This window comes from Eschscholzia californica, unplaced genomic scaffold, assembly GCF_041429995.1.
Source record: "Eschscholzia californica isolate CP2 unplaced genomic scaffold, dmEscCali1.0.p SCAF_4, whole genome shotgun sequence".
NCBI lineage: Eukaryota > Viridiplantae > Streptophyta > Magnoliopsida > Ranunculales > Papaveraceae > Eschscholzia > Eschscholzia californica.
Genome location: NW_028238461.1, coordinates 23,278,835 through 23,296,565, shown reverse-complemented (window position 1 = coordinate 23,296,565; position 17,731 = coordinate 23,278,835). Strand labels below are relative to the sequence as shown.

Here is a 17,731-nt window from a genome sequence, read left to right as displayed (position 1 = left end):
ACGATTTTGAAGGCAATCCTTAGTTCCCACTTTGCACGAAATTTGCCAAAAAGTCGAAGAAGACAAATATGGAGAAAATCATCGACTAAAATCCAAAACCCACAAAGCGATAGATCCCGTGAAATCAATTGTATGAAACAAACATCTAACAAATTTCGACATCTCCCGTCATCCAGTAATTTGATGAATATGATCATAAACACCAGATTATTGTCTACAGAAAAATCCACTATGAATTTGGTCATCCAATCTATCACGTTCCAAACCTCCGTTCTGTTAATACCAACTTTAATTATATTATCGAGGTTCCTATCAACACGTGAAGAATAAACAATGTTGATCTTGTCATCTTCTCACGGTAACACTTGCCACTTAACAATCTTCAAGGTGTGAAGTAACATGAACCAATATGAAGAGACTTATTGTAATTCGCCAAAGTTCTTCACCAAGAGACGAATTATCAACAAAACCAACTCTAAGAAAGGTAACGATATGGAAATATGTAATGTCGCTATGACTCTCAAAAACTAACTTCCCACGTTCATCATCGTGAAGTTTGTAAATCGTAACTTTATCAGAACTTGTCAAGTTGGGAAATACCATAGTTAAATCTTCCCTTACTCGAAAAAGTCGGGTAGTTGAAAAACCTCTTAAGAACATTTTATCGAACAGGTGATAGGCACTATCGACTAAGTTCCAGGAATAAACCCAACAGTAGTGAATCGATCCATGAGTGTTCCCAAAACCAAAATCAGTAACACGTTTATAGTTATTAGTGATTTCAAATTGTAGAGTTGTGTATTGGAACAATGCACTTCTTTTTTTGGAAGAAGTGAGAAGAGGGACTCCATGAAAGCCGAATCAGAATTCACTTTATCGACTTCAAAAATATCCTCTTCAATGGTGAGAAGAGAGACATCAAAAGTACCGCCACATAGATCAAAGATCAAAGCATTCTTTTTGCCAACACTTGATGTTTTCTTATCAAGACCATAAGCAGTAGCATTAAGACCAAGAATCACAACAACATCGTGTGTCCCTTGTCGGTTAGAAACATTGAAGTAAGCAAGGACACTTACAACATCATTCTTGGTGAGAGTTGGCAAAAAGGAGACATGAGAGTCAACCCAACTCATCTTCATTGTGTTGTTTCCTGTGAACCCCAACTCATGGACAATAAATTCTATTAGCCCAAGGAGTTTGTCAACTCCTCCAAAGCATAACCTGGAAAAGCAAGCTTGAATTATTTTTCCACATACTTGTTGGGTAGATTTAACCGCCAAAATTGTGACGGCAAGGTAGTGGTTTTGATCGATCTTATCGATCGTATAATGCCACTTAGTAACTAGTCTCGTTGCACCTTGTTCTAGGTATTGGTTAATTGTCACAGTAACAGTGGGTGGAACCGAAACTAACCTGACTTTCCATAGGATTGGCTGGTCGAAATTGTAGTTCTTCATGCAAGTCTTCTCGGTTATATAACTCATAAAAGTTTGACCAGAACCTGCTTCACCTTTGTTGTAATCAGGATTCAAAATTATAATTTCACGTTCATCGTGAAATTCTTCTTTAGTACCAAAGGAATCATCTTCTTCTATTACTTCTCTATGGTTGAAAGATATAAGAGTCGTGGAAGAAGGTTGTGGTTTGCCGGGTAAAAAATAACAATCAAGAGAATTAACTTTGAGAGTTTGAATAGCATAACCAACACAATCATTCCAAAAATTCAGGTGTAATTGAATTTTAAGAGTAGAAATCAATGGCGACACAGATTGAGGCGGAAGAATTTTATGATTTGAAACAACTAAATCTTCTCCCGGAATCATATATGGATCAAACAACTTATTCGGGCTTGTGTTAGTCAATTGAATTTCTTCTTCTTGATCTGTCTCATCGAAATTTTCTTCCTCCATTATTGAAAAACTAGGATTTTTTTTATCAAAAAACTCTTCTTCAATAATATTGACCATGGTAGTCGAAGGAATTTCGGATAATAATTTGTTCGATTGGATTTGAGATTCAATAAAAGATAAGTATTCATGTAAAGGGAGAAAAGCATATCGAAAAATACTTTTCACTTTATTCCAATCATCTTCGAACGATTTTCCTTCATTAATGAGTCTTCATTGCATCTCGTTGAATTTTTCATAGACTCTTGTAGACAAGTGTTGTTCAAGAATAAAAACCTTATCTTCATCACGAACCTCTTGGTTTATAAACCAATCCTCCATCTGTTGAATCCAAAAATCTATATGATATTGATAATCAAACATAGGAATTTTGGAAACGACATTAATTTTGTTTAGATCTTTTCGATCAACATAGAGTTGTTGTGCATCTCTAAAAGGATCCCAACCTAAACGCGGAAGATTTTTCCAACATTCAAGATGAGAAGTATCTAAAAAAAATTATCTGTTCCCAGATTCTTGAAGCTCTGAATACCAGCTGATGTAGATTGTTGCGAAAGCGTAAAAGTAATGGAATCCACCATTATTATTAAACTAAACTAAGGAAATAAAGTTGATGAAATAACGATTAAACGATAAAATAACGAAGAACAACTGAAATAATTAAAGAAGAAGATGCAATCAAGGAGATTTTGTATTTTGATAATTCAATTCAATGCTTAACAAGACAGATCGGACTTCTCTTATATAGAGATTGTACTTTCCAGTAGCGTGTGGTGGGGGGTGCGGGGTGTGCTCCCGCACAGGGCCCCCCACCACATGGGCCCCCAAACAAAACTTAGTGTATAACTAGGGTTATAGGTTAGAGGCCCACTATTACCCTACTTTTCCAATAGTTAACCGCTTATTAGCCTACCCAATTCTCCCTCTTTCTTTTTTTTTAGTTTATTTTCTCCCTTATTTATTTAGCTCTTCTCCGACTTCTCTTTAGCCAGTAGCCGGGAATCCCACTTACCTTTTTTCTCTATCTACCCACATTGGAGTTAATGTAAGTATTATTTGATGACTACTACAACTTATTAATTTTTTTGTTGAAATCTACATCTCACTAGTTATTATGTTTTCTTCACTTCTTATAAAGAAAAAGAAGCAGACCGGGATTGGCTTTGTTTAGTATTGAAATTAAATTTTTAGGCAAGATTGACTATGGAAGTTTAATTAACGATTTTGCTTCAAAAATTGCGAGAAGAAAATTTTCAAATAACGATATTAATTATACTCATTTAACTCAAAACACAACATTGTGATTCAATTCCCCGATGAAATATTATTTTTATGGTTAGATCACTTACATTTTATGTTTATTATTTTGTTTAAAAGAATTTAACATGTAAAAGACCCCGTTAATATTTTGGCACCGGACCCCCAATTTCTCAGCCACGCCACTGGTACTTTCCTAGATAGACTCAAATAAAGAAAGAAGATAATTATTAAAGGATACTTTTCTTGATTGCTAAGATACTAAAATACTAAAACATGGAAACCCTAAATACTCAAACCGGTAACTATACTAATGCGGGCTTAGGCGACGACTTGACCGTTAGGCCTACTAGTACTTTGGCCGAGAGGCCCACTATAATGATGGCCGCCATCAGAAAAGTTCTTACACTGTTTATCAGTTATGACCAATTTTCTTCTAATAAATTAAAAATGATGTTTCATGAATCATAAGAATGTCTGTTTTGTTTTCAAATAAGGAAGCTGTAGAAGGTGGTGTTAGTTGTGAATTGAAGAATCTAAAGAAAAGAAAATCAAAGTAAGACAAGTTCGAGATACATTGTACAATGAGAACTTCATTGTATACGTTTAGTTTTACGGGTTGATGGTTTAGCAAATTCGAGTGTTGTTTCATTTTTATGACCAATTCGCATCTAATAGATTGAAAATCATGTTGTTTAAAGGATGTGAATGTGTTTTATGTTTTGGTTAATGGACACTGAAGCTGTAAAAGGTGGTGTTATTTCTGAGTTGGAGACTTGGAAGAAAGGAAAATTTGTGTAAGATATAAAATCTTGAATTACAAACTATTGTATGCGAACGAAAACAATGATGAAAAACATTTTTAGGTTTTGTGCTTACACTGTTTATTTGATTTATCACTGATGAGTGGACGCAACATAATTACTAGAGTCCCTGCTCTAGTTAAACTTCGTCTTGAATTTGAGTACAAATTACAGAGGAAGCTAAAGAAATCGAAAAAAAAAACAATGAGTGGGGTCATTGATGAGCCTAAAAGGTTACCCTAAATAGGTCACCACCCGCAAGTGCACGGGCGTCAAGTGATAATTCCGGTAAGTCCGGTTCGTTCCTCAGAGACTAAGTCAATCTATTCTGACTCCTATAACTAATTTGGATTTACTTTGGAAATTGATTTTTTTGTGATGAGACGATAAAAATAACGAACTTGATTAAAACAACGGAAATATAATTAATGGAGAAACTTATGAGGAGGAAACCTAGGGTTTCAGAATCCACCTTATCATGTATGTAAAATGACCTAGTTTTTCACAATCAAATATTTTTCTTATAACTCAAGGGAAGACAACCATTCGTACCAAACCTCGGAAAATTATAATCTTTTAAAACGACATAAACATCTAATATCTTAATTTCAAGACAAATATTCAAGAGATGCTCCAACTATTACATATCAAACCCTAAGCATGATACATTAAAGACTCTAAGTCTAAACATGTAACATCAAATTGTAAGCATAAATAATGAAGGAGATACTATAAAATAAGTGCAAAGAAATTAAATTTATCTATCAAATCACATCGAATATATTTATCGTGAGAAAAATGTCATCCTATCATACAAGATTAAGGCTTCATCCTAACCCTAGATTAGAGAAATTAGCTACTCATCACTAAAGAGGTCATAATCATGGTGGGATAAATCAGAAATAATAACATTAAAGAAAGAAAAAAGAATCGGAGAAGAAAACACCTTTTTTCTCGCGAATTTCCCTCTGTGCAGCCAAACAGTCCCTTATGGAAAATAATTTTCTCGTCTTCCCGGAAACGATTTCCTGGTGAGAAAATTATTTTCCTTCTCTGGTTCTTCTCTCTCTCTCTACTGTTTTCTCTTTCTCTCTCACTCTAAACTTTATCTTTATCTCTCTAAACAATAATATAGCTCTCTCTTTCTCTACCTAACAGAAACTAGAAAGAAAGAAGAAGAAATAGATGATTTCGATGGATTTTATAAATAGTTAAAACTCTTTCTCTCTCTACATAACAGTAACCTCTCTCTCTCTCTTAACTCTTTCTATGTATCCTTTTCTCTCTCACAAAGAGAAGGATTAGAAGAAGAAGAAGAAGAAGCAGAAAAGATTCACTCTCTCTCTCTCTCTAAACTCTTTTCCTGTTGTGTCTGTAGCCGTGGAGAGATACCCCCCTTCTGTTGCAGTCCCGAGCTATATAGAGAAGAAGAAGATGACCACCTCAGAATTCCTTCTCTCTCTCTAGATTTCCTTCCTTCTTCGGTTCTCTTTCTTTCCTTCTCTCCATCTATCGAATCTCTCTCTCTCTCTCTAACTTCCAGCCGAGCTATCTCTCTCCATAATATCTTTCCATTTTTCTATTTTCTTTCCTTCTAAAACATCTCTCTCGGTTGTCTCTAGCTTCCTGTTGAAGCAGTTTCCAAAAGAAGCCGAGAGGGAGGGAGAATTTTATTTCAAATCTCGCCGGTAGAATGTTAGATGTTAAGTGACACGGATATGGTGCATCGCGGCTTACCGGAGCAGATAGAGCGGTGGCCTCTGAATCGCGAGATGGCGTTTGATGAGCGTCTGCCGTTACATCTCATATTACATGGACAGGGGATCAGATTTTGGAGTGCATCCCGAAATCCCTTTAGTGCCCACCACTATACCGAAGGTTTCATATAAACTTCCCAGCTTGCGCCACGTGTCTAGTAGCTGACTTGGTCAACTGAGTTTGACCCCAACTTTGACTAGCCATACGTTTCTCATCCGAACTCCGATTGGACTCCCGTTTCTGCCGATAGATTCGTATTCGACTCTACTTTCACATGAGCACTAATATTGACCAGAATACCCTTGTTATTAAAATGACCAAAATACCCCTCGAGTATGTCTTTATCACGATGTTTTTGCATCGAACTCCGTAAATGAGACCTGAGAAAGAAAATCAAACAAATCATCAGAGTAACCGCTCGAACTGGACTAACTAACCCGAGTTAAGAGATTCAGATGGGACATTTTCATGTCTCATCAGTCATAAAGAGGTAACTCTTCATCTCTTTTAATATTCCATGATTTATTTGTGGCATATAGTTCAATATAACCGGATGATCTTTATCATTATATGAAAATTTATGGAAAGTGATTTTCGACTTTGGTCTAAACAAATTTGGGTTCATATAACAAGTTATAATTGTATCAGTGAAAGGATAATAAAAAATCACTATACCATTAATGAAGTTAGGTTCTTTTGGAATCTTTTTCATTTTTAGAAAAGAAAAAAATTTAACTTGATTTTTGTTTGTTCTGATTTAAGTATGAGATTATATGATAAGTAGAGAAGATATATCATGATCGTAAAGGAGTTGTGGTCATTAATTCTTAGCATCTTTATAGAGTTTAATTCCAGCCTCTAATATATGTCCCTAATCTATAATAAGGTTGAAATTTGTAAATTGCATATGGTGGATCCTGAAGTTCATACATTTGAGAAGTTGACAAAAGATAATCAGATAATACTATAGAGAGTTCATGTTATTTTGTGGTTGAATGAGCTTGAGGAAGAAGAAAAAAAGCGAGGATGGGTTTTAAGTCCAAAATCGAATGATCAATGGGTCTAGAGCCCAAAGATAATCTGAAATAGAAAATAAATCCACTTAGAGTAAATTACATGTCTGACCTTTGATTTTTTATTACTACCTAACCTATCCTAAGTATAAAAAATAACCAAATTAAAGATTCACAAAATTATTTCCTCAAAAAAGAAATTTCCTTCCACAACAAAAGTTTTCTTTTCCGTTTATCGTAATGACCAAGCTTTTAGTTTTACCTTTTTTATATAGATTTGGTTAACATAATATAATTTCAGGAGAATTGTGTCAGAATAAATAAGATGCTAGAGAAATATAAGTATTGCAGGGGAATCAATGAAATGCTAGAGAAACATAATTTAAGACATGTGCAGGAAAATCAGTGAAATGCTAGAGAAATATTAAAAATTTGGTGAACATAATATAATTTCGGTTTTGGTTCGAGCCGGAGCCGAACCAATAAGTGGCGGTTTGACTAAATCATCGGCCGAAGTCGAGCCAAGCATTCGGCCGGCCGACATGGTTCGACTCGGTTTGGTTCGGCTCGGTTGAGTTCGGTTGATCGGTTTAACCGAACACAATTTATAGAAAATGTCAAACTAATGTTATTCATTTCATTGGATATATAGAAAATAAAAATTAAGAGTCCATCGTACTTTTCCACCATTACATATATGGAAAATAAAAATTAAAAATTCTTCGTACTTTTCTACCATTACAAACAAAAAAAGAAGTAGAAGTGCAAATGCAAAATCTATATTTTTAAGTTATTAACTAAGAATGAGTTGTGATACATAGAACATTAGTGAAAACTTACCTGTAAAAACCTTTCAATCAAGTTGAATAGGTTGTGGTTGACGAAGCCGATAACAACAACTAGGGAGGAGGACAAATTTAGACTTGGAAGATCTGATTATGGTTTTCCTAATTTTTTGTCTTATTAACTTTACAAAATTATTATTCCCTCTTTCCAAAGAGTTCGGTCGGTTCGGTTTGGACGGTTTCTAGAAACCCAAGCCGAGGCCAAACCAAGTCGATTTGGGTTCTTCGGCCGAACCGAGTCGAACGGTGATCGGTTCGGTCCAAAAACCGATTTTTGCGGTTCGACTTGGTTTGGTTTGGCCTATCGGTTCGGTTTTTGCTCACCCGATGCTAGAGAAATGCAATCCTAATTTCAGAAGAATTTATTTTTGTAAAGTATATTATTGAATTTTTAAATAAATAAAATGCTAGAAAAAATTTGAGAATTCTGTTATATATAAGAATGTTGTTAGAATCAATAAGATGCTAGCGAAATAATAAAATGATTATTAACCTAATTTTAACATATTCATAACAGATGCTAATAAAATCAAGAAAATGCTAGTAAAATACTGAAAATGTAGCAAAAACAAATTCAATATATATTTTTTTTATGAGAACAAGATTATAGTGATAGAGATCTCAAAATTCACTGTGGACGAAAAAGTGTTACATTTTAAGTTTGTTGTTATAATAAAATAACTTTTTTACAAGATTCTAAGTTTAATCGACATGTATACAATTTTCTTAATGATTTTCAAGGAAAAATATGTTTTAGAGATGGATATATCGAGGTAGACATAAAAAGACAATCACAAAATTCACAATTTCTTCAAGTTCGAAGAACATAAAGTTATAGAAAGAGAGAAACTCGTTTTAGGTAAATCATTATTGTTTGGTAGGTTACTTTAAACAAATATAAGTTTTGGAAATAAATATTGACAATAAATATCCACCATAAATATTTCTCTTAAAATTTATGGAAAGAATAAATGTATTAACTCAACCATTAGAAACCTTTGGTTTACCGACGGTTAAATATATATTTATGAAAGGGTAAGAATGGGAGGAAATAAATGGGTTGATGCATGGGGACCAGTAAATAGTAAATTTTTGGGCTTATTTTTTATTTTCTATTTATTTTGATTTTATATTATTTATTAATTTAGGAGTGAATATATGACTAATTACTCCCCCTATTTTTGAACCTTACTCAAAAATCCAAAAAAAAAAAAAAACAGGTCATCATTTGAAAAAAATTTGCTAACTTTTTGTAGATATATAATAATTATTTTTTTGATTTTCTTCTTGAATACAATTGGAGAGAGATAACTAGGATAAATTTACGTTTGACATCTGTTATAGCTTATTATTGCATTCTTAATATAATACCGAAGAATGAAAATATGATAATTTTATTACATAACTTTCTTCATTTGTAAGATCCTAAAATAAATTATCAGTTTCAATTTGCTACTTAATGATTCGACTATTTTTTAGTGTATTGTTTGGTACTAATTTTATACTAACAAAAAACTCTTATAACCTCTTATTGCTTCCTTATATTCACGGTCAACCAATACAGTAGATCGTATACATTGTTAAAAACATAAATTTTGACGTCAGATATATGTATACATTTAGATGTAATTGATATCCTACTGACTAACTACTTATATGCTATAGTTTGACTGATAAGCTACTGAATACTTATTATATGTTATCCTAATGGCTTTAAACTACAATTTCAATCTATTTGATTGAATGGATTTTGTATCACAATCAAACCGATATAGTAGATCACATACATAAAAACAAACATGAATTTTGAGGTCATATACATCTAGAAACAAGAATGTATTTGCTATGCTAAAAAGTACTTATTATATGTTATTGTTTGATCATATCATGCAATTACAACCAATTGATAATCAATGGTGCACTCTGAGTTTAAAAGTACATTCAAATCCTCATTCTATGAGATTTAAGATTACAATTGATATACGTGTGAAATCTTATATAGATCAGGAGGGAGAACTCAAATTACAGAACCATGTAAGTATTGTTCTCACTAACTCATTTTCTCTGTTTCTTATAAATAAGGGGTTCAAAATGAAATTAGGGTTTGGACCCGTAGGTGTTTTATATTGATACTAGGGTATATCCCGTGCCCTAGGGCACGAAGAGTTGAATCAATCAAATGTGACGAAATTTTAACTCATTACTTCTAGAGTCGCCTCGTATTGTTCTAGCCACTCTCTCCAAACATGTTACCTGACTTTCTATATTTATTACTAGGTTTTTGCCGCGTCCTACGGACGCGACAAGTTCCTCTTGGCTTCGCCGGTAAATCACATTTTATGTGAAGGAAGAACATACAAAAAATCACTAACAGGAAAGATTTGATAAAAGAATTGGGAGCTTTCTTTTGTTGGTTTTTTAAATAATTTTTTTTATTGTTGAGAGAGAGAAAGCATTGTGTAGAGAAAGAATTTGGAGAGGAAATGAGAGAATTTCAATTTTAAGTCAAATAGTTAGGCAGTTGAGAGAGAAAATAGGAAGATATGGGAGAGTGGGTGAGGTGACATGAAAATGTCACATTTGATGCGCCTAACTTAGATTAATTAGTCTTTTTTTCGGTGTTATTTTAATAACTTATCCATGTTTTCATGATAGGTGACAAACATGAAGCTAAGCATGAGTTTGGAATAAAACCAAGCAATTATCACTTTTTCATCTCATGCCAAAATTGATAGCTCAAGGGCACCTTGATCTTTTATGGAAAATGAAAAAGTAGAGACAAGGATGGAGGCACTCCCTTTGGTTTCTAATCAAAGCCCAAGCCCAAGTCCAAGACGAACCTAAAGAAGAAGAACAAGGAGAAACTTTATGGGCACCCATTTGTGGTCCAAGTCAAAATGGTCCAAAGACTTAGTCAAGTTTGACTAAGTCTAGGATTTTGATTAAAAGAAAGAAAATACAAGTTTGAGATCTATCTTCCACAACACAAGTTAGAGAGGCTAGGGTTTTCCAAGGGTTCGTTCTTGGTTGGAGATCTTGAGAGTTTGAGAACTTGCTAGAGAGAGAAAGTGGTAGAGAAAAGGAGGAGCCAGCCAAGCTAGGTCGGCAAAGTCGCGGGCAAGAATAAGCAAACACACGAACAACTACTGCTCGTGTTTCTTCATAGGCTGCTCGGAACTTCATTGCACGGGTAGCTCCGGACGCGCAAAGCAAAGTGACAACAGCTGCTGTTCGATCTTCAACCGACATGGGATGGAGCTGCTTCTTCAAAGTCAGCTCGGTTGCAAGCAATAGAGCTCGGGACAAAGGCTTTCAACCTCGGGACGGCATAGGGCCTGCTCGGGAGTGCTCGGGACAGCAGCATCTTGGCCCGAGAGCTCCACATTTGGTCGGATTTTTGGTGTTCTTGAGTTGGCCGGATTCTTCTCAACTTTGGTCGGATTTTTATAGATGTTCCGGCCACTTCCTTGGTCGGAAACCATACGGCTTTTGCTCCCCACACTATTGTCTTGCTTCCCATGTTGTTTGATTTTGATTTGGATTGAAAACTTCTAGAGAGAGAAAGCTAGGGTTAAGCTTTCATGGAGGTTGAGTAAAAATGGAGAAGATGGTGGTGGTTGCTATAGGGAACCCAAAATTTCGTTAAGGGGAAAGCGGCTGTACCTTAAAGACTTATATTTTCCGACGATCCTAGCCTCGCACCACATCGAAAAAGGGGGATTCTCTCATCATTTTCTTTTCATTTATTATTCATTCACCATGTTTAGCTAACTCTCGTATGTCAATTATGAGATGAAATGTGATAAATGTTATGATTATGTGTGTTTTGATTTAATGGTTTGACTATGAATTGATGTTCATTTGATTCGATTATCGTTTCGATCGTATTTTCATGTGTCTTGTCAAGCACTTCACATAGTTAATAGACGAAACGAAGTATTCGATATCAATCGTAGTCTAAGTCATAATTTCACGTGTCTTGTCATGCACTTCACATAGTTAGGCGACTAGACAACACCTTCGATGACTTGGGTTTAACCGATTATGACGTTTGTTTGACTAAGTATGATCTCCGGATATATGTAGTACTTAGAGACATCTATTTTAAGAGTCGAACATCGATTATACTTTCGAACATTAGATCGGACTACACATAGTCGTAGGTTTATCATATCGGATTCCCGTTCGACACCTCTCTCACTTATTTGTCTCCCGACTCTTGTTCCTCCGACACTTCTCTCTAATCTCTCGCGCCTTTACTTAAATTGTTTAGCTAGTTTTATTTGTTTTCTTTATTTCTTATAAACCAATCAAAAACCCAATTTGACACCTTTTCGTTTTAGTCTAAGATAGTGAGTGACTCGTAGACCGGTGGGATAGACTCTCCCGATAACCGGACTACCAACCTACCATTGTGTAGAGAAAGAATTTGGAGAGGGAATAAGAGAATTTCAATTTTAAGTCAAATAGTTAGGCGGTCGAGAGAGAAAATAGGAAGATATTGGAGAGTGGGTTAGTTATTTTGATTTGTCCCACGATTTCCTACTGTAAAGTTGGTAGTTTCTAAGATGTAATCCGTAGGAGAAAAAAAATAGAGAAATAAATATGTGGGTAGTAGTTATTCTAACTAATTTTGAGTGATTTACATAGATACCCTTCTTTTTCTAGTCTATTTACATAAAAAGATTTTATATCATCCGTCGGATGTACTCCCAATCAAATCTCTAAAATAAAATGGAAGGTCAAACTTATCCCCTGGATAACCGACTGAGTTGTTTTAATATAATAGATTGCTATATTCAGGATGTCCTAGATTTTAGGTATTATTTTTTTCTTAAATTAGTTATTATTTATTGAGAGAAAGAAATATTTTAATTTTTTTATTTTAACTCTTGAAATTTCTTTTGTTTACTTTTTTCTTAAATTAGTTTTTTTTTTTCTAGAGACACGGTTATTTTTTTTCTTTAAATAGGTTATTTTATTTCTAAGAAGGACTATATTTTAAATTTTGGAAAGGGCTTCTAGACAATATCCTTTATTAAAAAGGGATGTTTGTCCCAATCAACGTTTTCCCTTATCTTTTATTATATAGATACCCAAATCATTTTCAACTCATAACAGAATCTGTAATTCTTTTACCCCAGCAAAATATCATGAACCTTTACTTTTCATTGTTCTCTATTTCTTTAAGTATCTCAATTTTACTTAGGTCATATTGATGGTTACAAAGGTAAATTAAGATATATTGTATTATGTAAGAGTGATCATATCCAGACATGGACACCCGCCCTTACAAAAACACGCAATCATATGTAAGAAAAAAAAAACAAGAGAATTTACACAGGTTTCCTCACTCTCATTACCCCTCCTCTTTGATGTTGTTATGGACCTTTGTTAATATACTAGGTATAGCCCATGCCCGGAGGGCACGGATACGTGTGTTTATCACATGATTCGGTGTAAAATTTGAACTAATATGACCCTGCAACTATCTCATTCCTGATCAGATAGTTTCTTTTTTACACTTCGGAAGAGATCAATCACATTAGAAAAACTATTTGTTGCACTTATCAAATGGTTTAGATACCACTAATTCAACCAAATATATTTAAATTGTGTTTTCAAACCAGTAGCATAACATATAATAACTACTCAGTAGATTAGCAACCAAACAATAACATACTATAAGTAGTCAGCATGATGAAAAATACATTTAAATGTAAACTTATTTCAACTCCTTTCAACAAAAAAAAAAAAAAAAACTTATTTCAACTCCAAATTTACTTTTTGTGCCATGTATATGACAGAGACTATAAAGAAGCAATCATATATTATAAAAATAGTATTTTTAAAATCTATACTAAAAAATACACTAATTTAAAATCTAATAATATATATAGATAACAATAATCCTTTACAACAGGAAATCTATCTGTACACATATTCCTATAACAAAACACAACGGTATTTTTAGCTCAATTGTAGGATTTATACAGAAGATGAAGACAACATTTTGATATTTATCTGAAATTTTGTGATCCAACAAATGAGAGAAATTCGATGAAAGCGCACCAAATCCGAAAGAAGAAAGATATTATTGACAAATTATACAAAAAAACAAACTAACACTATCTTGACACTGAATGAATAATACACTTCCTCACTAATGTTTAGAGTTAACATCGTAAATGAGTTCTTCAAGAGACATCTCGACCTTTGCATTCCTTTTGCAATAACACTCCATTTGGCTAATCACTTTCTATAACTTAATTCCTGCCAAAGGTGAATTTTTAGTATAGATTAGATATAAGATACTAAATCAAAATGAACTAAAGCACAAGAGGTTTACAATATTCAAAAGGCCAAGTAGGCCTAAATTACATACCAAAATGAAACCTTCGACGTTTCACATAACCATCCTTGGGAGATATGTTGGTGTTTTATACACACAGGTTCAACAATAACAATCCAAGTGTAATAAAATTTAATCCAGTGACACAGGATATATATGTTTCGAAACGGTTGCAAAATTTTAGTTAATACCTTTTCTGTCCATCAATTTTTGCAGCCACTTTTTTAATGATAACATGACAGTAAGGATAGCAGAAGACATATACATACCTCCCCCAAATAACATGTAAAAGGCTGAAACTCTGACATGTTTTACAAAGGACTCGTAATCAGAACCTCCACCTCCTAATCTTCAAAATGTAATGATTTTTGTGCCATGATTCTTGAAGATGTGAGACTTAATGACTTAAAATTCTTATATCTTATCTTGGAGAATTTTTCAGATTCAACTCATGATTCATATACAGTTTGTGACGAGTTATCCGCCTATGTGGTCTCGAACCTTCAAAGGAGGTACAAAAGATTGTTACTTGGATAAAACAGGCAAACTAAGTAGCCATACAAAAATTAGAAACGGTAACACGTTAAACATAGAATAAGAAAGGTTGTAACCTTACTACTGATCTTTGTGAATATAATTGTTTAATCATGAAATGGATTCATGGCATAAAGAACACCCCCTTCTGAATATGGAATTCCACCGTCAGCAACTCCACTTCGAGGAAGATACAACTCCACTTGACCATTTTTTAGTTTCATGGCATAAGAACACCCCCTTCTGATGATACATAAAATGGTCACCTGCAACCTCTGTGCACAACACCCAGTTCAACAATTGCACTAAATTTGTCCCAATTGGTAGCTCTACTCAATGGGTACTGTCAGGCCATAGACAAACATGAGTATTAACTCTTGTTCCAGCATGCATAAGATCTTAACTAACAATTTTACACAGAAACATTTCAAACACCCTAGATTAATGAAAAAGAGAAACCAACAAATACCCAGATTTTATGTGCGGCGAATAAACTAACAAATGTCCAGAAACTGCGGAGAAAGTAATGGAGGTGGAATAACTGTTAGTTCGTAATTCTATAAAATCGATCGAATTGGTAAAGACTGGAATTTAGTACTTTCTCTGCGTTGATTCCATTAGAATTTTGGTGTTTTAGGGGTTTAATTCTTCATTTTGTGAAACCATAATGATTTCTGAAAATTTTCCTAAACCAAATGGATCAAACTAACAAATAGTCAATATCAATGAAGAAATACCCAGAAATTGAAGTGAAGACGATAAACTAAGAATTATCTAGAGAAATCAATTGAGGTTTATTAAACTAAACAACAAATTAAAGGGAAGAAGTTAAAAGGAATAAATTACCTCAATCGGGTGAAGCACCCAATCTGTCGAGCAGGTTTTCATGACATACCTAAACAAAAACTATCAACAAAAATCAAACAAATTAATTGGGGTGTGCAAGTAACTCTTCTTTACGCATTTATCTTGAGGCAATGCAACGTTGAGATTTCATGAATTAATAAAATGAAGGTTTTAGAGGGGTCATCATAATAGCTGTAGGTGCCCATTTACACAAAAGTTCCTCAAAATTTGACTGTAGATAGGAACTATGCTGACAAAAGAACTTCCCTCAACCAATAGCAATCAATATAGTGATATTTATTATATCAATGTAACGGCGTATACAGAAAAATGGGACGTGAACAAAATGTTAAATGCCAAACCATCATCTGAAGGATAGAATTGTATCTCGTCAAAAAGGATGGCCAAGATTTATACATAGATTTACTCTTACATTGTGTGGGTGAAGATTTACTCTTACATCGAGTGGGTGAACGATTTATTTTTTGCTTGGGTGGGTAAGAGATCTAAAGATCTAGACTGAAGATCAAATCAAACGAACGGTCAGATTTGTCTTTCGACTTGTCGCAGTCAGCAAAAAACTTTGCGTTTTATATAATAGAACTCAGATCTTTCAAAATTTGCAGCACGTGTAGAAGTGAATGAATACGTGTTAGGGGTTCATTATCAAATTAGTTTTCTCCAACATTTCAAATTCCAAATTAAAGATGGAACAAAAAAAAGATATAATAATGTAGCCACATATTTGAAAATATATTTTTTTGTTGAAAGAAATATATATATTCTTATTTAGGGCTGAACTATTTTTCAAAAACAGTAAGGTTATTACAACATCTTATATATAATTACTATTAATATCACAACACTCACTTTTTTCATTTGGGAGCATAGGATAAATATGACAGACTAAAATAATGTGTTGGGCCAACCATTTTAACCGACATCAACAGAGGGTGTAACTTGTAAGGGAATTTGTGTAGTGGGCTGGGTTACTTTGAATCAACACCAAACCCTTGATAAAGCCCCATCCTTAGTTTATGTGGGCCCAATACAACCCAAATGTCAAGTGATGGTGTGTTTGGATGAATAACTCATGAATCCGCGCCATTCGTTCAAATTTCATGTGCGAGTTAGTGTCTTGATGTATCTTCTTACAAAAACAAAAAACTAATAATAATTTGAAGAATTATGATTGGATTTTTTTTAAATATTAGGGTATATCCTGTGTCCTAGGGTACGAGAAGTTGTATCAATCAAATTTGACGAACCCAGTGTGTATAGGCGCCTCATAGTATTGCTCTAGGCGCTATCCCCAAATATGACATCTGACTTTCCATATTTATTATTGTTATATATTCTGGATACCCAAACTTTTTGGTATCCTGCTTATTGTTTTTTTTCTTTGTTTGATACAACTTCTTGACAAAATTCTAAAAAAACGGTCCAGATTAAAGTCAAACTTTGAAAAACTTTGATCAACTTTTGTCTTTTAATGAAAATGAGTCATTAAGTCGAGAATTTTGTCAAAGATTTTGTACATGTAGCACTCCTGTTTCTTAAATTAGTTATTTCAGCGAGAGAGAAATTTCAATTTTCTTTTTTTAATCCGTGTAATTTTTTTATTAGTTATTTTTATTTCTAAGAAGCACACGATTTTATTAAGAGATAGCGAGGTCAATTTCCTTTTTTTTTAACCCTTCCAATATTTTTTGTTTACTTTTTTCTTAAGAGTTATTTTCTTTTTGGCCCCTTACTTTGTGACCAGTTTCCTTCTTGACCCCTTATTTTTCATAAATTCAAATTTGACCCCTTATTTTCAAGTAAATGTCACAACTATCCTTCCTAATTTCAAAATAAAACTATCAGAAAAAATATTAAAAATATTTTTAAAAAAGAGAAAATTTTCCGGGTAGTTATGGCAATTACTTGAAAATAGGTGAGATGGAAATATTCTTTTTTTAATATTTTATTTTGAAATAACGAAGGGTAATTATGGCATTTACTTGAAAATAGGGGGTTAAATTTGAATTTATAAAAAAATAGGGGGCCAAGAAGGAAGTTGGTCACAAAGTAGGGCCAAAAAGAAAATAACTCTTTTCTTAAATTAGTTATTTTCTTTCTAAGAAGGACACGCATATTTTTTTTTAAATAGGTTATTTTATTTCTAAGGACTATATTTTAAATTTTGGAATGGCTTCTAAACAATATCGTTAATTAAAAACTGATGTTTGTCCCAGTGAACATTTTTCCCTTCTGTTTTTTTTTTATTGAGAGAACAAAAAGTTAAATTATTATTAGGCCAGCGCTTTGGGGAAAGCTAAATAGTTTCCGGGGTGTGAAATTTTAAAGGGAATATGCAGAATTTTGAAAAGTTTCCGGGGAAACATATTTTATGGGGAATATGGTTCAAAAT

The 17,731-nt window shown here is 33.5% G+C and overlaps 1 long non-coding RNA gene across 2 annotated transcripts; it reads right to left on the bottom strand.

Annotated features, from left to right (window-relative positions):
- Positions 1 to 13,580: 13,580 nt before the first annotated feature.
- Positions 13,581 to 15,455, bottom strand: LOC147543732 (uncharacterized). Of its 2 annotated transcripts, none has more exons than XR_015223720.1 (4): positions 15,319 to 15,455; positions 14,550 to 14,747; positions 13,972 to 14,439; positions 13,581 to 13,859 (listed from the first exon to the last, which is right to left on the bottom strand). It is a non-coding gene; the product is annotated as an uncharacterized LOC147543732 (long non-coding RNA). The 2 variants fall into 2 exon arrangements; XR_015223721.1 differs by having other exon boundaries at positions 14,208 to 14,439.
- Positions 15,456 to 17,731: the final 2,276 nt, after the last annotated feature.